The sequence below is a fragment of the Pleurodeles waltl genome, chromosome 11 (assembly GCF_031143425.1).
Source record: "Pleurodeles waltl isolate 20211129_DDA chromosome 11, aPleWal1.hap1.20221129, whole genome shotgun sequence".
NCBI lineage: Eukaryota > Metazoa > Chordata > Amphibia > Caudata > Salamandridae > Pleurodeles > Pleurodeles waltl.
Window position 1 is genome coordinate 470,715,714 of NC_090450.1, and position 19,406 is coordinate 470,735,119.

A 19,406-nucleotide genomic window follows, 5' to 3' on the forward strand; every position below is an offset into this window, starting at 1 on the left:
CAACGAACATGCGTGGTTAAGGTACAAAGAAGGGAGTTGGCGAAGGTAAGTGGTGGGTTTAGGTTTTGGGGTGGGGTTGGGGGGGTGGGGCGTTTTTGGTTTTGGGGAGGGGGTAGGGGGTCAGGGGGTTTTAGGTTTTGGGGTGGGGTTGGGGGGGTGGGCGTTTTTGGTTTTGGGGAGGGGGTGGGGGGTTAGGGGGTTTTAGGTTTTGGGGTGGGGTTGGGGGGGTGGGGCGTTTTTGGTTTTGGGGAGGGGGTGGGGGGTTAGGGGGTTTTAGGTTTTGGGGTGGGGTTGGGGGGTGGGGCGTTTTTGGTTTTGGGGAGTGGGTGGGGGGTCAGGGGGTTTTAGGTTTTGGGGTGGGGTTGGGGGGGTGGGGCGTTTTTGGTTTTGGGGAGTGGGTGGGGGTCAGGGGGTTTTAGGTTTTAGGGTGGGGTTGGGGGGGTGGGGCGTTTTTGGTTTTGGGGAGTGGGTGGGGGGTCAGGGGGTTTTAGGTTTTGGGGTGGGGTTGGGGGGGTGGGGCGTTTTTGGTTTTGGGGTGGGGTTGGGGGGGTGGGGTGAGGGATGTAGGGTGAATGGTGCCTATTGCTAATGATTTTATCAGGAATGCCTTTACAACAAAATATCGTGGTTAAGGCATTCGTGGTAAAATCATTAGTAGTAAGGACGAGGTCGGTGTTCCGACTTCGTTGTTAAGGTTAGTAGTTGTTTTTAATTCGGTGTTCCGTCATATAATCCATATGCCCTTCTTTTGATGGACACTGACCGGCAGAGGCAATACACACAGGAAAATAGAATTAGACAAACAGTCCTGCCTGTTACACATATGGCCCACCATACCCCTTTCCATCACCATTTATACAAACATAGCCCAGCACACAACCTGAACGCCGCCAAGAGGACATCCACCCATCCCCTTATACGAGGACTTCACACACACACAACTCCATGCATTTATGCCACAGGCATCGTGCCCACAGTGTACTCACCTGTTGGTCTGGAGGCCCATACAGCAGTCTGTACTCGGGTAGGACCCCATCCACTAGTCTCACCAACTCCTCTGATGTGAAGGCTGGGGCCCTTTCCCCGGTCACACGGGCCATGGTAGGTTCCAGACACAGGTCACAGCAGCAGATGCAGTGTAGGTCCTTTCCTATGGAACGTCAGGTAGCAAGTGAGGAATCAGATAGAAAATGGCAGTCACGTCCGCGGCGGTGCACACCATCACCACTGGCGTAGATCACCATTGGCCACTCTACCCCATAGGGCCCAATGTTAACCAATGAGGAGTTGCACAGAAGTTCGCGACCGCCTCCCGCAATGGCGCACAACGTCAGCAGAATTACTTTGCTTCCACCTGTCCCTCCACTCAGGACAGGCGGACGCCATTTCAGGGGGTGTGGCAGACAGATGAAAATTGCTGCGTCACTGGTGATATTAGGACATACCGAACATGTTACACTGACCCATTACTAGTAACCAGGATGCAAACTTCTCTTGTGGCTCAGTTTGTGACCCCCTCCTCTCTCTTTTGTCCCTTAGATTGCTACCACTGCAGATGAATAGGAGATGGAGACATACCCCCGTGTACAGACCCCTCGTGGACTTGGCAACCCTTGAGGGCAGGCACATTAATCTCACCTAGAGACTTAACAGGGCCACAGTCACAGAGCTGTGTGCCCAATTGGAGCCTGACCTGATATCTGCTATCCCTGACCCCACTGGGATCCCCCCTCTTGTGCAAGTGCTATCAGTTCTCCATTTCCTGGCAAATGGTTCTTTCCAAGTGACTGTGGGCTAGGCAGCAGGAATGTCACCGCCAATGTTCTCAATTGTGCTGACAAGAGTGTTCTCTGCCCTGATTAAACACTTGTGCAGCTATATTGTTTTCCCCCACATTGAAGGTTTGGCCACAGTGAAGGCTGAGTTCTATGCAATGGGACACATCCCCAACATAATTGGGGCGAATGATGGAACACATATTGCATTTGTCCCCCTCCCGCCAGAATGAACAGGTGTGCAGAAATCGTAAGAGTTTCCACTCTATGAATGTACAGATGATGTGCCTTGCGGACCAGTACATCTCCCACATCAATGCTAAGTATCCAGGGTTGGTGCATGATGCCTTTGTCCTGAGGAATAGCAGCATCCCAAATGTGATGGGCCAACCACAGAGGCACAGGGTGTGGTTAATATGTGAGCTCTGGTTCCCACCAGTAGATATTGGTGTATGGGTATGGTGTGGGCCATATAGGATAGTGTGTGGCTAAATGTTGTCCCACAATATTTCAGGTGACTCTGGTTACCAAACCTATCATGGCTGCTGACCCCTGTGAGAAATGCCAGGACAAGGGCAGAAGAACCTTATAATGAGGCCCATTTCCGAACCAGAAGGATAATTGAAAGGACCTTTGGCCTCCTGAAGGCGAGGTTAAGGTGCCTCTATCTGACAGGTGGATCCCTGTGCTACTCACCCAAGAAGGTCTGCCAGATAGTGGTGGCATGCTGCATGTTGCATAACCTGGCCCTCAGACGCTATGTCCCATTCCTGCAGGAGGAGGAGGCTGGAGATGCCCGTGTGCCAACAGTGGACCCTGTGGACAGTGAGGATGAGGAGGCAGAGGATGAGGATGAGGACAACAGACTTGTAATGAAACAGGTAGGACAGTGTTACTTCACATTTCAATGACATTGGTGTGACTATCTGTGTCATTGGCATGCTGATATTTCCCACTTCTATGCCCACTTACTGTTCTCTCTGGCAATTCATTTGCAGATGCTGGTGACCTCATATATGCTCTTGGTGTGATCACTGCAGCCAGCTACAGCCATTAATCTATGCTCATTTTCTGTACGGTTGAATTGCAATGTTTGTGCCTGTTTCAATTAATACATAATTGATTTACATGATATACTCCAAATGGATTTTTTTCAAAGGGTGTTCATTGAAGTGCCAAGAATAAGAGGGGCAAGGGCAATGGGATGGGGTGATGGTGGAGGAAAGTCCAGGTTATTGTTCCAGTCTGTTTGTAGCACATGTGGATTGTCCAAGGGGACATAGGAAGGGGAGCAATGGCAGTTCAAGGTAGACAGGGTGTCTGAGTGGGACATAAGGGTGACAATCAGGAAAGTCTCATTTCCTGGTGGAGGTCTTGGCAAGTGTTTCTGGCTCCTGTCTGGATTGCAGGTAACATTTGCACGGTGGTTCACCTTATGCAGGGGGAGGGGTGCTGCTGGCCTCTGAGTCCTGTGGCAGGGCCTCCTGTTCACTAGCAATAGCGGAGGTGGAAGGCTGTTCTGATGTCTGGCTAGTGGCAGGGGCCCACTGTTGTGTGACTGCCTCCCTCATAATATTGGCCATGTCTGCCAGCACCCATGCAATGGAGACCAGGGTGTGGTTGATGGCCTGCAAGTCCTCCCTGATCCACTGGTACTGTCCCTCCTGCAGCGACCTGTTCTCCTGCACATTGTCCAGGATCTGGCCCATCATGTCCTGGGAATGTTGATAGGCTCCCAGGATCTCTGCTAGTGCCTTCTGGAGAGTTGGTTCCCTGGACCTGTCCTCCCCCTGGCACAGAGCAGTTCTCCCTGTGTCCCTGGTGGCCTGTGCCTCTGTCCCCTGAACCGTGTGCCCACTGCCACTGATCCCAGGTCACTGATTGTCTTGGGTATGAGGTGTGGCCTGGGGTCCCTGTAGAGGTGGACACACTGCTGGTTGACGTGTCCTGGGGACCGAGGTGTGGGGATGTTGAGTGGGTGCTGTGGTGGTGTTTCCTGATGGGGAGGCTCTGCGGTGGTGTGTGACTGGACCTGGGTCACCGGCTGTCCAGTGGTCCCTGATGGGCCAAGTAGATCATCCTGATTTTGAAGACCAGAGTTGCTGTCATCACTGTGGGCCTCTTGAGTTGGGGGACTGGAGAGTGCTGGCATCTCCTCTCTGCTGACATTGGCTGGGGTACCTGTGGGGATGTAAATAATGTGTTATGATTTCTGTGTCTGACCTATTGTGCATCCATGGCCTGTCCTCTTTGGTTAAGTTTGTCCTGGTAGCTTTCACTTGTGTATGTTGGTGTATGGTGGGATAGGTAATTCTCTATAGTGTGCATGCTTTAGTGATGAGTGTCCATGCAGTACTGTGAGTGGTGTCCATGCATTGGTAGAGCATGCAGGGCTTGACTTTGGTATGAGTGAGATGTGATGGTGGAGTGTGTGGGAAGTGTTGAAGTGATGGGAGTGAGGGTGGGGGTATGTGATGGCATTCAGGTAGGGGGTAATAGTAGTAGAGAGATGATTTACCAGAGTCCAGTCCCCCTCCTACTCTGGCCAGGCCCTCAGGATGCAGGGTTGCCAAGACTTGCTCCTCCCATGCTGTGAGTTGTGGGGGAGGAGGTGGGGGTCCACCGCCAGTCCTCTGTACAGCGAGCTGGTGTCTTGCTGCTATGGAACATACCTCATTCCACCTCTTCCTGATATCGCCCCTTGTTCTTGGATGCAGTTCCATGGCATTGATCCTGTCCATGATTCTCCGCCATAGCTCCATCTTCCTTGCTATAGATATCTGCTGCACCTGTGTTCCAAAGAGCTGTGGCTCTACTCTGATGTTTTCCTCCACCATGACGCTTAACTCCTCCTCAGTTTAACGGGGGTGTCTTCATGGTGCCATGGGTGTTGTGTGATATGTGTTGGTGAGGGTGTGTTGGGTAATGTGTTGGGTTGTGTGATGTGGAGTGCATGAGGGGTGTATGGGTGTGAGTGGTGTGTGTGTCTAGTTGTCTCTGTGCTCTTCTTCTCAGATTCGTGGTGGCAATAGTTGTTGGTAAAGGGTTGTGGGTAATGTGGGTGTGTGTTATATAGTGGTGTGGGTGTGTAGGTGTGTGTGTGCGTATGGGTGTCAGGTGTGTGTCGTTTGAATTGGCTAATGTGGTGTTGTTTTGTCTGTGGGTGTCCATTGAGAGCTTGGCGGTATGTACCGCCAATGGTTTACCACCATTGAATGTCCGCTGTGGTGATTCGTGGGACATATTGTGATAGGCGTTGTTCTATTGGCATAACGGTGTGGGTTTTGGGATCGCCAGTTTATCACTGACCATTGCTCTGGCGGATTTCTGTATGTGGATGTGTTCTGTCGGATTGGTTTGTGTGTGTCATAATATGGTGAACAGATATTCACCAGCGCGGTGGTAGGTTGCCGGCCGTCTGCACGGTGGTAAGCGGCATTTACCACCAATGTCATAATGAGGGCCTAAGTATGTTTAGTTAAAATGAGTGGGTCACAATTAATTTAATTGAGCTGTTAATAACATATCAATGTTTTTTAAGTTTACATGATTAGGCCTCAGATTCATTCGCAGTTATTATACATATGCACATTTTAAATGATTTCTCTTTCTCTGGGCAGCTCAAGTTAAAACGTGTCCTTCAGCATTTTGTAAAATATTTTTAATTCAAGGGGTTTTACGTTGGTGTTTTTATTGCAGATTAAACTGTATTCTTGTTGTGCTCCCATCTGGAAACTGACCTCTGCACATCCAAAAGGTCATGGAGTCTCATAGAACTTTCCCCTTGCACTGAGAAAACAATAATAAGGCATTCACCACGCGCTGCTGTAAAAGAAGTTCATAGTGCTCATCAGGCAATATGACTGCAGAACAAGGGCCAGTGTTTACAGCGGTGGGAATCCAATGCTGGCCCCTGGGAGATCACTGGGGCCACAGTGAAACAAGGTACCAGCAGCAGGCCAGCACATCAGGATCCTTGGGGTAAAGTGGCAGTCCGTCTTTTGACCTAGCAGGCCCCAGGTCGGCACAACAGCAGGTCAGTCCTAATGGCAGTTCCTCCTGGCATAACAGTTCCTTTCAGCAGCATCTGGTTACAGGTCCACACAGTGTCTAAAAACATGGGTTACAGACCCTCTACTTGAACTCAAAATGCCTCTGAAACAGGGGGCACTTCAAAAGGACTTCAGAAGTGTACAACACCCCCTTTCGACCCTAGTCCAGGCTCCAGACATGAGTAGAGAGTAAATTAGCCCTTTGTGTGAGGACAGGACACAGCCTACACAAATTTAGGTGTGCCCCACCTCCTTCTCTCCCAGCCCAGGAAGAACACTCAGTAAGCAGATATCCACCTACACCAACAAGCAGGATTTCTCAATATAATTCCAAACATACCAAACATGCACACACTTCCCCTCATAGATCAGAAATTACCACTTAGACATATATAAGGGAATTCCTAATGCCTACTTATGAGAGGGACAGCATTCACAGCAGTGAAAAAACAAATAAGCTGTTTTTCACTACAAGCACATGCCACACAACGAAGGCACATATCCTACCTTTTACCTACACAGCACCCTGCCCATAGGACTACCTGGGGCCTATCTTAGGAGTGCCCTATATGTAGTAAAAGGGGAGCTCCAGGCTTGGCAAGTAACTTTAGATGCCAAGTGAATATGCCAGTAAACTGTTCACACAGGCCTTGCAGTGGCAGGCCTGAGATGGGTTTGAAAGCTACTTCTGTGTGTGGCGCAAGCTGCGCTGCAGGTCCACTAGTAGCATTCAATTTACAGGCCATGGGTATGTGGGATACTGCAATACAAGGGACTTATCGGTAAATTAAATGTGCCAAGAAGGTGTAAGACAATCATACCAAGTTTAAAGGAGAGAGCACATGCACTTTAGCACTGATCAGCAATGATAAAGTGTCCAGAGTCCTAAAGTCAACAAAAGAGGGTTAGCTAAACAGGAGGAGGAAGGCAAAAAGTGTGGGGATCACCCTGCAAAAAGGGCCAGGTTCAAAACCCACCATCTTGCCTGAGAACGAGCCCAGACTTTAGTGACCAGTAACTCTTCTTTGAAAAAAAGAGACTTTTGATGTGCACTGAGGAAGCTCTGCTCCCCCTCCTTGAGTGTGTGTGTTCACACTGAAGCCATCAGGAGAGTCAGCAATCCAAATCTTCTGGCTGGGGCTTGAATTCCAGCTTGCCAACTAGCTTTTCCAGGCTCTGGGCTTCTTAAATAGAACCCACATGTCTCCAAGTCATGTCCCATCCAATGGCACACATACATGCCAGCAGGCATATTCAAAGATCACATGCTGACTGTGCTTCATACAGACATCATGTAGGCCAAGGGTAAGTTAAGTACAGAGCTTCAGAACTTTACATGAGTGGCCAGTAGGCATCACTCCCATGACACAGCTAACAAAACCTCTTCACACTAGTGATCACTAAATAACACAAAATTTGTATGCTATCACCACTGCTCTTGTGACCCTTAACTCCTGGCAAGTGCTGTAGCACTCTACTACTATGAGGGTAGCACTTATGGTACTCCTCTTAATCTAACAAGACCTTATTACAGTGAGACAGGCCTAGGTCATGGTGCACATGAACGATTCATGTTTGCCCATTCCAAGGGGTCCAGATATCTATGCAGCTGGGGCACTCAGTGCAATGCTCAAGGACGGACTGGGCAGTAAATAGGCCCTGCCACCAAAATTAAAGTGGCCCCTAATTCTGCATTGGCTGTCTACAAAAAAGTGGCACATTTTTGCAAATTGGGGCAGGTCTGAACTTGTAAAAACAAAGGGGTATATTTACAGAGAATTATCCTAGGTCATTATCATAAGCCTTTCTGATGTGCTGCTCTATGCCAATTCAAAAGGGCCCAAATGCACTACATTTTCAAGATACTGTGCATTTCTGTTCTTTCCCCCTGTGCTGGCACACAAATTGCTGCCTAGTGCCAACTCAGGCACCCTTGCACCATGGTGGAAGGCTGTCTGTGTAGATGTCAGGATTATTTTGTGCAGGAAGGGACACCTTACATCACAAAAACAATCCAAAGAGGCATTTTCCTCTTTCTATGTGTGCTGCAGAATGCAAAAAAGATATTTCTCCTTGTTGTGCCTACCCTGGGGAGGTGTATAGTTTTGACGCTTTCCCAGGTTTACAGATTTTTGTAAATTAGGGAATGAGTCAAAACTGATGGCACTTCTTCCTGATGCAGTATAAGGCAATACATCAATTTGTGCTGTGTTGCCTTACACCATATCTACAAGGCCCTGAAAAGCCAAGCAAAGTGACTTTGCAAGGCCTTGTAGATATGGGTCTGCACTATGTGCCGCCGGTGCACAGGGTTTGTAAATATGCCCCAAACCGTATAAGCATTTTGCAAGTTCTTGAAGTTTGCAAGAGATTGAGCCTGCCATGGGCAATGTTTGTTTTAATAGTGCAGAAATTTACAGAAACAAGAATATGCAATGCAATGGGTCTTGCATTTGCTTGAGTTAGAGCTATTAGCATTGTAAACTCCTAACCCAGACTTTTCTTGCCACATAACTTAAAAAAGAAAAGTAAAACAGTTCCACATAAGCGAGCCGACAGCCGCCATGAGAGTAAAGGGGACACACGAAAGGAAAAGGAAGTTTGCTCGCAGTCAAACATATCAGCAAAAGTGCAATAATCCATGTAAAAGGGTTGATGTCGTGCAAAGTGCTCGACTACTGCCCAGTGAGATTGCACTGCATAGGAAATAAAAAGGAAAAAGTAGTCCAGAGGCCATTGAGCCTTGTACATATTCAGTAGTTTACCGGTGCTCTTGAGAAGGGCTAAACACCAGAAAAGGCATGACGCATGCATGCCTTTCACTAGTGAAATCAAACGAATTTTAAAAGGCAAGCCCACGAACCAAGCAAACTGATTGGCGTTACATTGCCATGGTTAGAAGCCCACACAGAGATTACAACAGGGGCCAGAGCGCTTGCGCGCTCGGCCCTAAAAACCGTTTAAACAAACCATAAAACAGGCCCACGAAAAGCTTAACAACGGCCCGCACACTGAAATATCAGACCAGCCCGTCGGGCACTGATTGGTTGCCTTATAAACCAGTCTGACCCTGGCAGCGGTGCACCTCCATCACTATGGAGGGAACTTTTGCATCTAATAGTAAAGCTTGAAACTTTGAGTGCAAAGTCACTGCGATAGCACATGAAAACATGAGAAGCAAAGGCCAATAAACTGTCCTCGAGCTGGCACCCAAAATACCCATTAAAAGAAAACAACGGACTTGTGTGTAAATGTCTGTTTCTCTGAATGTTTTCCTTCTTGTCTCCGGTGCCCTTCTCAGCAGGCGAGAACATGTCTCTGTTATGACATTTTAAACCGAAAACTGCCTGCTTGTAATGGCTCCATATAAGCTTTCATTTACCTTGGCAACATTTATGGGCAGGGGGATAGAAAAACAGCATAGAAACGCTGCTTCCAGCAAAAAGCAATGGTAATTATTTAGAAAACAACCCCGGCATATTGGAATAGAACGGGGCGAGATTGCATCTACCGACAAAATGACACTTTACGCCGAAATGCTTCTGAATGCTTTCTGAGGAGGTTACATTTAAATTATAGCTTTTGCAAAGCAAACAGGCTCACGGCTTATGGCAGAATTTGAATTATGCATCAAACAGGCAGCGTGTTTATGGAAAAGTCAAGACTTGAGATTGCTAAATTGCCACTGCATTTGTTATAGACAAAAATAGCTGTTTGTTGACGCCTTCACAAATTTGACGTGCGCTCCATCAGCCGTGGTGGGGCGCGTCTAGCAGAAAGTGGCCTGCGCTTCCCTTGGCGCCATGGTGCGACAGGGTCAGTGTGCCTTTTGTGAAGGGGCACTTTACGGGTACCTGCCGCTGCTGCTCAGCGTAGGTACCCGCTGAGAAACTGCAATACCAATTACAGGTATTTGCCTTTATTTGATGACGTCATAGCATTATATTGGTTTCGTGCTGGAGAACACTTTTTTACCACCATGTCTTATGACGAAGATAGTAGAAAGCTGAGAGATATCACTGTGGGTGTTTTCAGGAAGAACATTACTCTTTTGGCAGTAGGAAACTCTGCATTGCACTGTCTAGCATCTGAGTCCTCGCAAACATTTCCCCAGGGGACCTAAAGTATGGTCTATGATGTGCCAGGGGGCCTCATTGATGCTTAGAGGTTGGAAGTAGGGCGTTGAGAGGGTGTATGGTGGGCGTAGCAGAAGTAAAGCATGTACTTGGTGTGGACCGTGAGTCATGGAGTTAGTTTGTGGGGTTCATTTCATATTGGCTTCTAAATCATTGATACTCAAAGTAAGGCCCAGGGGCTGCATGTGGCTCTCCTGACCTTTACATGTGCCCTTCTGGTCAAAAGGAGCACTGGACTGCTGTTTATTGGACTCAGTACTAATAATAATACTATATTCAATAAACAAACAAGCATTTATTTAAACGTTAATTGGTGTAAAAGAAAGGAAGTAACTAGTGAGTGCTGCACTACTTAACTTTAGAAACACCTTCATTTTAAACACATCTTCCTGCAAAAGTGTAAAAATATGACAGTCTCTTCAAAATTCAAAAAGTGTATATAATTAACATGCAGTACCTAATCACCTACACTCTCCTTAACCCCAACACAACTGCCACCCCGCTGACATTGATGCTGCCCTCTGGCACATCATAGGCTAAACCTTTTGGCCCCTGGGACAATGTTTGTGAGTACCAATGCTCTAAATGAAGCCCCTAGTGTCTAGAAGAGTTATAGTTTTAACAACACAGTGTTATGCTGTATCTGACTGCTAGTCCTCTGCCTCACCTTCGGGTGAGCTTTCTCTGTTTGTGCTAGCGCAGGTGTCTCTGATAAAATGTATTAATGAGTGTTTTATGTCATTATTCTGATGCGCTAACACTTGCTATTGCTACCTTGGGAGAATCAAGTGTAAAAATGATGTAACTAGATTAGTGAATTGGAATGAAATAGAATTATTCAATGTGAAACAGGAAAACCTGAGTTCAGTGCTTGTTTCCCCTCCTGAACAAATTGTGTGGTCCTAGGCGAGATTTTTTTTCACTTTCGAAGCACTTCCTTCATTATCACATATAAGAGCACCTTAAAATACATTAGAACATTGGAATGTTGGTAGCGCCATTGAAAACAATGGAGTGCTGCGGGCTTTTACTGGCCGGTAAAAGCCCGCAGCTCCAACATTCCAATGTTCGCTTTGTTCACAGCAACAGCTGTGAACAAAGCCTCACGGAGCCCGAGGGGATTTTAATCCCCTCGGGCTCCGTGAACATTTTTTTTTTTAATAGAACATTCTGCCCTGAGTGGCAGAATGTTCTAATAGCCTTAGAACCCGCCGTAGCAGGCTCTACCGGCTATTAAAGTCCCTCTCCCTTGTTAAATGCCCTTGCCTTCGGCTCGGGCATTTAACGCGGGGAGCGGGCCTTTAATAGCCTGTAGAGCCCGCTACGGTGGGTTCTAAGGCTACATTAGTTCAGGATGTGTGCTGAACAAAATCTTCACTTATGTTTGACTTAATTGTTATCCACTTTTAATAACAACCCAGGCCGCCCAGAGGAGGCCATATGATAAATGACTTGCATCTTAGTTCAATTTTGAGATTGTTGTCACAGTGAGAGGAGTCAGGAACGCTTCATTGTTTAAAAAATATCACTTTTAAAAAATACTGCTCAGTGCAGTCAAATATTCAGGTGAAACTTTTCTGCATGTTAATGAAATACACCTTTTTTGGATGCTTGTAGAGACTTTACCACAATTGTGCACGTTTGCTGTAGGATGTTTTTTTAAAAAGAAATGTTTTCTTAAAGTTAAGTGCTGCAGGACATTCTATTTGCTTTTTTTTTTGCTTCAACTAGTGTGTCAATTAATGCTTTCCCCTTTAGTTAACATCTTTCTGAATGTTAGTGTTCTCTCTCAAGTAAACAACAGCTCAGTTCTGCTATTCGACAGCACCCGAGGGCCGAATGTAAAGATCAGGAGTGCTGCATGATGCCCCTCTGCTGTAGTTTGAGTCTCAGTGGTCTACAAAGAGATGATCTCCAAATAAGTCTCACCCATGCATCATACATTACAACATTTAAGAAAAGAAAAGTGGGAGATTTAAAACAAAAATAATCAGGAGAATGTATTTCCTCCATTGTCTTCTACTGAAGCGAAGGCAATCTCATGTGGGAGAAGGCGAAAACAAAGCCATTTTTGGCTTTAAAAACTTGGGAGTCGCCCCCCTGAATCGGGTCTATTGGCACGTATGCAACATGTCAGGCCAGCATGTCAATAGGCCTTATAGGGCACTCCTCAACATGCCAGGGGTTGTTACACCTTCAGGTAGGGTCTCTCTCGTGCATGCTAAGACATACCGATGAACACCTGCCAATGTAAAAAACAAATTTACTCTGTGTATAGAGGGGGTTGCCTTGAGCTGGGAACTACATAAGAGCAGAGGTAGACGAGCTAACAAATTAACAGGGTGAGCTGAACAAAGGCGGAATCAACGATGAGCGCTGGCTCTAGGAGCCCTTGCATGAGCTGAGCCTTAAAAATATTTGGTATGTAAATCATTGGATATTACTGTTGTCAACAGCCAAAAAAAGAGTCGTTTTTAACACTTGGAAGCATTTCAATTTAGTACATCAAATTACATTTCTGCATTGAGAAGTATTTAATAAAAAGTAAGAGTTTTTTAAGCATGCAGAGAGAAACATTCCTGGACCTGTCATGAAGACAATACTATTATCGAGCTAAGAGGCAAGTCAGATGTCCTACCTACCCTCTATGTGGCTTATAATCTTATTATAGATGGGGTAACATTACAGGATATAAAATCAAAGACAAGAGGGTTTTCTAAAGGTTTTTGAGTTTTTTGATCCCACATATTTGAAAGCGCTCTCATAGATGACAATGAACAAAAAAAGGGTTGTTGAAATAATAGGTTTGTCTAGGATCACACACTTTGGGTAGGCAGAGAAGTTGAATTGGCCAGTTTCACATTGTGGAATTTAGTCACCTGATGGGTATCTCTTTCTCAAATCAAAAGTTAATGTTTTGTCCTTAATTCATTTAGGATGAGATTGGAGCAATGGTGGCAGGAAGAATCTAAATTTTATTTAAGGCAGTTTTGTCGTAGTTTGGACTCTTGCTCTGGGCAAGACTGCTGGTTTAAGGATGACAGTACTTTCGTTTGTAGACGACTACGCCTTTCCTACAACAAGTCGCAACTGTTGTTCCAACCTTACCGGCTCCCTAGCAGCACCTCACCAGAAACACAATAGTAAAAGGTGATTTGTGCAGCCTTTACGCATGGACTCGAGAATAAGACATCTCAGGGAGTGTTGTGGTTAAACGGCGATTACCCCTTTCTCACAGATATATCATGTCTCATACAAACACAGGCAATGACAAAGACGCAGTAAAGTTTCAATAGTTTTTATTCAACATAACTGCAATTTGCGATAAGTTGCATGGGCTGCAATGATCAGGATAATGAATAATGCAAGAAACAGAATTGTGAAGACGAGAGTCATTATTACAAAGACCCCCACCATCTTGCAATGTCTAGAAAAGACATACGAGATGTAATATGCCCTAATACCCTAATGTGAAAGGCCTAACCTCCTACCTAAAGGAGAGCTGGGTTTGTTAAACCTAATCTGCCTATGCCATGTCCATGAGAGGAGCCCCCAACCCTTGTTACCTTGGAATGAGGTCTCTATCTCAGACTCCGCAGGGACACGAAGACTGGGTCAGCGTCAAGACGACTGCAGCATCAATATCAGCGATGGTGGCTATGCCCTCTGGTCAGAATCCCTCTGATTATCTGTCTAAAGTGTGATATATTTATACAGATCTACAAGGACCCCTAACATAGGTGTGTTCCCAAACAATAGATAACAGACATGCTTGGGACGGCAATTAATATAAACAATCCCTCAAAAGTATAGAGAGGGAAAATCCCTAAGTGTGAACACCTACTGTTTGTTTGTCTTTGTTGCTTGATCTTGGCGCCTTAGCGCTGTGACACTGATAATGTAACTCATAACAAGTGGCCTAACTATCAACAAGGCAGCCATCGTAGAAGAATTAAATAATTAGATGGGCTAAGACAGAGCAAGCTAAGTAGGTTAAAAGTCACCAGGTGGCGGGGGCACAAGCCAAAAATCCAGAGGCTAAGCTAACTCCTGTTATCCCATTAAAACGAACTAGGATTCACTACAGTTTAGCATTGGCTCAGACTTTGCCAAGGACATAAGCAGACACAGACTAAGTTGCATGTTTTCTTCAGCCCTGGAAGTTTTGAGGGGATTCAAAGGATGCTTAGCTGAGGCTGGGGTTAAATCCTCATTCATCATGTTTTGTGGTCAAAAGCTGTAACCACTAATCTACATTGCAAGAGGACTTCGAGCTGAGCCAGAGCCAGACATCAGGCTTTACATGGGTAGCCCACCTTTACCTAGGCAGCACTTCGGCCCCCTTCCCATATCAAACCCTTCTTCCAAAGACAAGCTTGCTGAGACTGGTGTGAATGTCCTGGTGTATCTCATCACCTCTTAATTGACATCAGCAGTTAAAAGCCCACACAGATGACCTGGTAATCCACTTTTTGCAGTCCTTTTCCCTCCCACCATATGATATTGAGTGCTCACTGAGAGATTGTGTGAAGGCATCCGATATTGTGTGACACATGGTGGCACCATGTGAGTTGACAGGTCTGCCAATGGCCTTATTTCAAACAGTAGTATGCAAGAGAATAGATGATTTGCTTCTTTCATTTGCTTCCATTTCGACCCTTACATATTGAAAGGTAAGTTCATACTGTGGCAGGAGGTTGGAGGCTAAACATCTGTATGCTGGGATGATAGACTTGAACCTTGATTTACAAAGCTGCAAGAGGTATCAGAATTGTCATCACATTCTCTTGATCCCAACTGACATTGCAGGGATGACCCCTTTTACCACATTGGCCCCTCATATTTTCATATAACAGCTAAGAGGAGCAAATACAATTGAAATAATGGAAAGTAACCAGGACTTTTAGAGCCCTACTTAATTTCTATTCCTGTTGCTGCATTCTTGACTCCTGAGTTCAGGGCTAGCATGGGTTATCAAAGCATATTAAAGAGTAAATCAGTGGTAGTGGTTTTTGACATTACTAAATTCAGCCACTTGATATCATAAACTTGGTTTGTATCTATGTAAAACAGTTTTTTATTGTTAGCTCCCTGGAGCCTAACATTTCTGAGTTATTAATGATGTAGTATACTTTGGTCTGGCAACTAATACGTCAACAAGGATTTGCCATATCCGGAAAGAACCTCATTGCTGTGAGCTGCATTTTAGGCTTGAAACCATGGTTTGATTCCCAGCAAAGTTACCAATGGGACTGTAGTTGTTTTGTTATGTACCCTTTTTTTTAATGGTTTTGAGATTTCTTTTATGTCTTTGGTTCTAATATACCTGAAATACGAAGCAAAATAATTGTTCTTGTAGTTGCTATCTTGACAAAAACCCATCTAATGGTTAAAATGTGTTGGTTTTTGACTTAGTGTATGCTAATTAAAGAAAGTGTAGTGAGTTGTCAAAGTGGAGTTCTGACCTTCCTTTGGATTAAGGACCCCATGCTTCATATGAGATAAACCTGACCACTCTCAAGCACCAGGTCTGCTGGGGTGGAGCGTTCTACTACACGTAACTATGGCACTGTGCTTATTACTTTGTCCATGTGACCCTGTATAAGGTGCATCTCATTTGCTGTTTTGTCACTTAATTAAATACTGACAATGTGCTTCCAGAACCATCTCTAATTGATCCCAATAAGCTACAAGGTATTTGGAGGAAGTTTGCTGCGCTTGTAATCCTTAGTGCTTTGACATTGAAGATTATACCTTTTGCCTCTTCACTGTTTCATGTCAAAGTATGAACTACCATTTAATGTTGACGGAAGTATAACTAGGTAAATACAGATTTACTATTCTTAGCTTTACATTTATATACATTGACAGTATAATACTGTTCTTAAATCTGCATATATAGGTACATTATCTATATAAAATATTGGTAAGGTACACCCTCCACTGACCCATACTGCTCTTTGTCAGACAGGAGGTCAAGGAGAGGCGCACTCTCCTCTTCCACCCCATCACCCGTAACCAAGAGCATGGTCAACTCAGACCTCTCAAAGTAGGGTTTGAGGCGGTTCACGTGTAACACTCTCAAAGGGTTTCTAGGAGTCTGCATGTCCACCAAGTAGGTGACATCACTTTTGCACTCCTTCACCTCAAATGGCCCAGACCAACGGTCTTGGAGAGCATGAGGCTCTACTGGTGCCATCACACAAACCTTTTGGCCAGGCTGAAACTCAACCAGAGTATTCTGGTTATACCAGCATTTCATATCTTCCTGGCTAGCCTCCAGATTCTCTTGGCCAAGTTTCCAGAAGCAGGTTGTGTGGTTCCTGAAGGCCAACATGTAACTGAATACATCCTGGGGGAGCTTCTAGGGCACTTTCTCCCAGCCATCCTTCACCAAACTGAGAAGCCCTCCCACAGGGTGCCCATACAGAAGTTTAAAAAGGCTGAAGTCAACCCCCTTCTGTGGTACCTCCCTGTAAGCAAACTACAGGCATGGTAACAAGATGTCCCACTTAAGCCTCATGGGTTCAGAGAGACCCATAATCATGCCCTTCAGGGTAAGGTTGAATCTCTCAACCAACCCATTCCTTTGGGGATGGTAAGGCATGGTGAACTTGTATGTTACACCACACGCCTTCCACATGGCCTTCATGTACAGCGACATGAAAATTGTATCTCGGTCAGATACCACCTCCTTGGAGAAACCCACATGGGTAAAGATCCCCATCAGTGCCATGGCCACTGTGGGTTTAGTCACTGTCCTCAGGGGGAAAGTTTCTGGGTACCGGGTGACATGGTCCACCTAGACCAGGATAAACATGTTGCCATTGGCTGTCTTGGGATCCAGAGGCCCCACAATGTCAATGCCCACCCGCTCAAAAGGGGTGCTCATGACAGGAAAGGGTTGAAGAGGAGCCTTGCATCTCTTCCCAGATTTGCCACTCCCCTGGTAGGTCTGGTAAGTCCTGCAGAATGCATCTGAGTTCTTCCTCATTTGAGGCCAATAAAAGTGGGTGACAAGCCTGCCAAAGGTCCTGCCCTGCTCCAAATGACCTGCCAGTGGCACATCATGAGCCAGACCCAGTAGGAAGGTTGTGAAATACTGGGGTACTACCACCACAGGGGCTGCCCCAGACTTAGCAACCCTAGGCTCACTATACAGGAGATCATTCTCCCAGTAAACCAGGTGAGATCCAGAAGTGTCACCAGTCGCCTGGGCCTCAGCCTGTTTTTGAAGGCCCTCAAGGGTGGGGCATGCTATCTGCGCTGCACAGAACTCCTCCCTTGTGTGGCCTCCTTCCTACTACCAATGGGTCAGCTCAGGCAGGTTCCCCAGTTCAGCCACTTCTTCCCCTGTAGGTTCCGGGGCATCCCCCTCAAATTCAGCCTCCTCCTGGACCGCAGGAATCTGAGGAGTGGGTTTCCCATGCCCCATGCCCCTTCCTTTCCTGGCAGGGAGCTGGACCACTGTTCCAGCCTCCAGGTCCTCCTGATTCCCCTCTCTGGCAGCCATGGACCGTGTGGTTGTGCATGCCCACTCTGGTAATCCCAACATTTCCAAATGAGACCTGAGCTCCATCAACAGGCATGGATGGACTCACAGCTATCCTCAAGGAACATGAGGCCCCCCCATTCAAAGGGAACCTGAGCTACCAAGCATTGGTGCTCACTGTTGTTTACTGCTACAACTTGGTGGACCACATTAGGGATTATCTGCTCTTGAGACACCAGATGACAGCAAACTATTGTCATACTGGCTCCTGTGTCTTTAAGAGCCTCCACCCGCCTTCCATTGATGGTCACCTGCTGCCTGTACTTCTTTGTATTATTAGGCATGAGGGTTCTCTGGACCACCTCACCCAGGGAGGCTAGGGTTAACTCAGTTGGTTTCCCACCAATGATGGGGCCAACTCCTCCCCAAGCGCTACACTGGCCACTCCAAGTGACTGTCCACTGGTGAAGGTCTGGGCCCGCCTAGGACACTTGGGGCTCCCTCTCATGTGTCGTTCCTGACCACAGGCAAAGCACTTGATGGGTCTCTTACCTGCAGGCTTACGTGTAGGGAACCAACTCTTCTTCTCAACAGGGGGCTGGGAATATTTACCATGGGAACTAGTTTGGGGCCCTTTAGAAAAATACTTACTTTTATCCTTGTCTCTCCCTCTTTCTTTTGCTGGGTACCCTGCCTACCCTTGGCAAAGTCTCCCCCGTACAACTTCTTGTGGACCCTGGTACTCACCTGAGCAAGCTTCCTGGGGTCAGTAAGCCTGCTGTCAATCAAGTGTTGGTGCTGCTCTGGAAAACACAGACCAGACAAGTGTACTCATACAAACAAATTGTGCAGCCCCTGTGCATCTGTTACCTCCCTGACCTTCAGCCAACCATCCAGTGCTCTGCAACATGGATCCACACATTCAAGCCTGGTCTGGGAATCAAGTTTCCTACTCTTTCTGAACATCTTCCTGTACGTTTCTGGTGTCAGGCCATACTTAGTGATGAGGGCCTCCTTCATGTGTAGGTGAGCTCACTAGCTAACTCTTGTGCTAACAAGGTGTCCATCCCATCTGCTGTGAAGTAGATCCACAGGCCCTCCCCACAGTATCTCTCAGGGATCCTCCGCATGTGGAGTGCTGTCTCATAGCCCTGAAACCACCTGTGAATGTTATCCTCCTTAGTGGACTCTTTCCCTACACTCTTGGGAAGGTGCACTCTCCTCTCAGACTGCACTGAAGAAATACTGCCACCACCTGCGCTGGACCTGCTCCTGGAGTCCAGCTCTTTCAAGCTCAGTTCCTGAACTAAACACATTTTCTCTTATCCAAAGTAATTTTGTCTTTCTCCTCCTCCCTTCTCATCCTAGCCAGCTCCAGTTGAAGCTCCCTTTCATGCTTCAGCTTGAGCTTCTCCATTTCCATTTGATGCCTCCTGGTTTCCCGCCTGTCCTCCAGTTACTCCTTGGTCAGGCTAGAAACACTGCTGCCTGCCCTGGAGGTCCTCCCTTAAGGTAGGCCTTGGTTATCCAATAAAACATCTTGAATGTTCTGCACCTCCCCATACCCAGCTACATTCTCCTTCTCTGTAGGCTCATTAGCCCCCTTTGCTACCAGACAGACCTCACCTCCTTTTGCAGATCCTCCCTTTTAGTGAGGGTTTAATAGGAAACTTGAATTCTCTGCTTTACTTTTTGAGTTGAGGCACACTACTCAAACACTACTCTACAGCTCCAACTGATGGCTCACCAGACTGAGACATAATTGTGAGTAAGGCTTAACAAAGGTGCAGAGTTTCAGAGCACAGGGGAAATCCAAAAAGGAAAAAGCAAAAATCCAAGAGAAAAACAATATGTGGTTGTGTAATGGTCTGAAATAAAACTGTAGTGTACACCAATCGCTGTATGTCAAGTACAAATATAAGTTCTATCCTCACCACTGATCACCAAATGT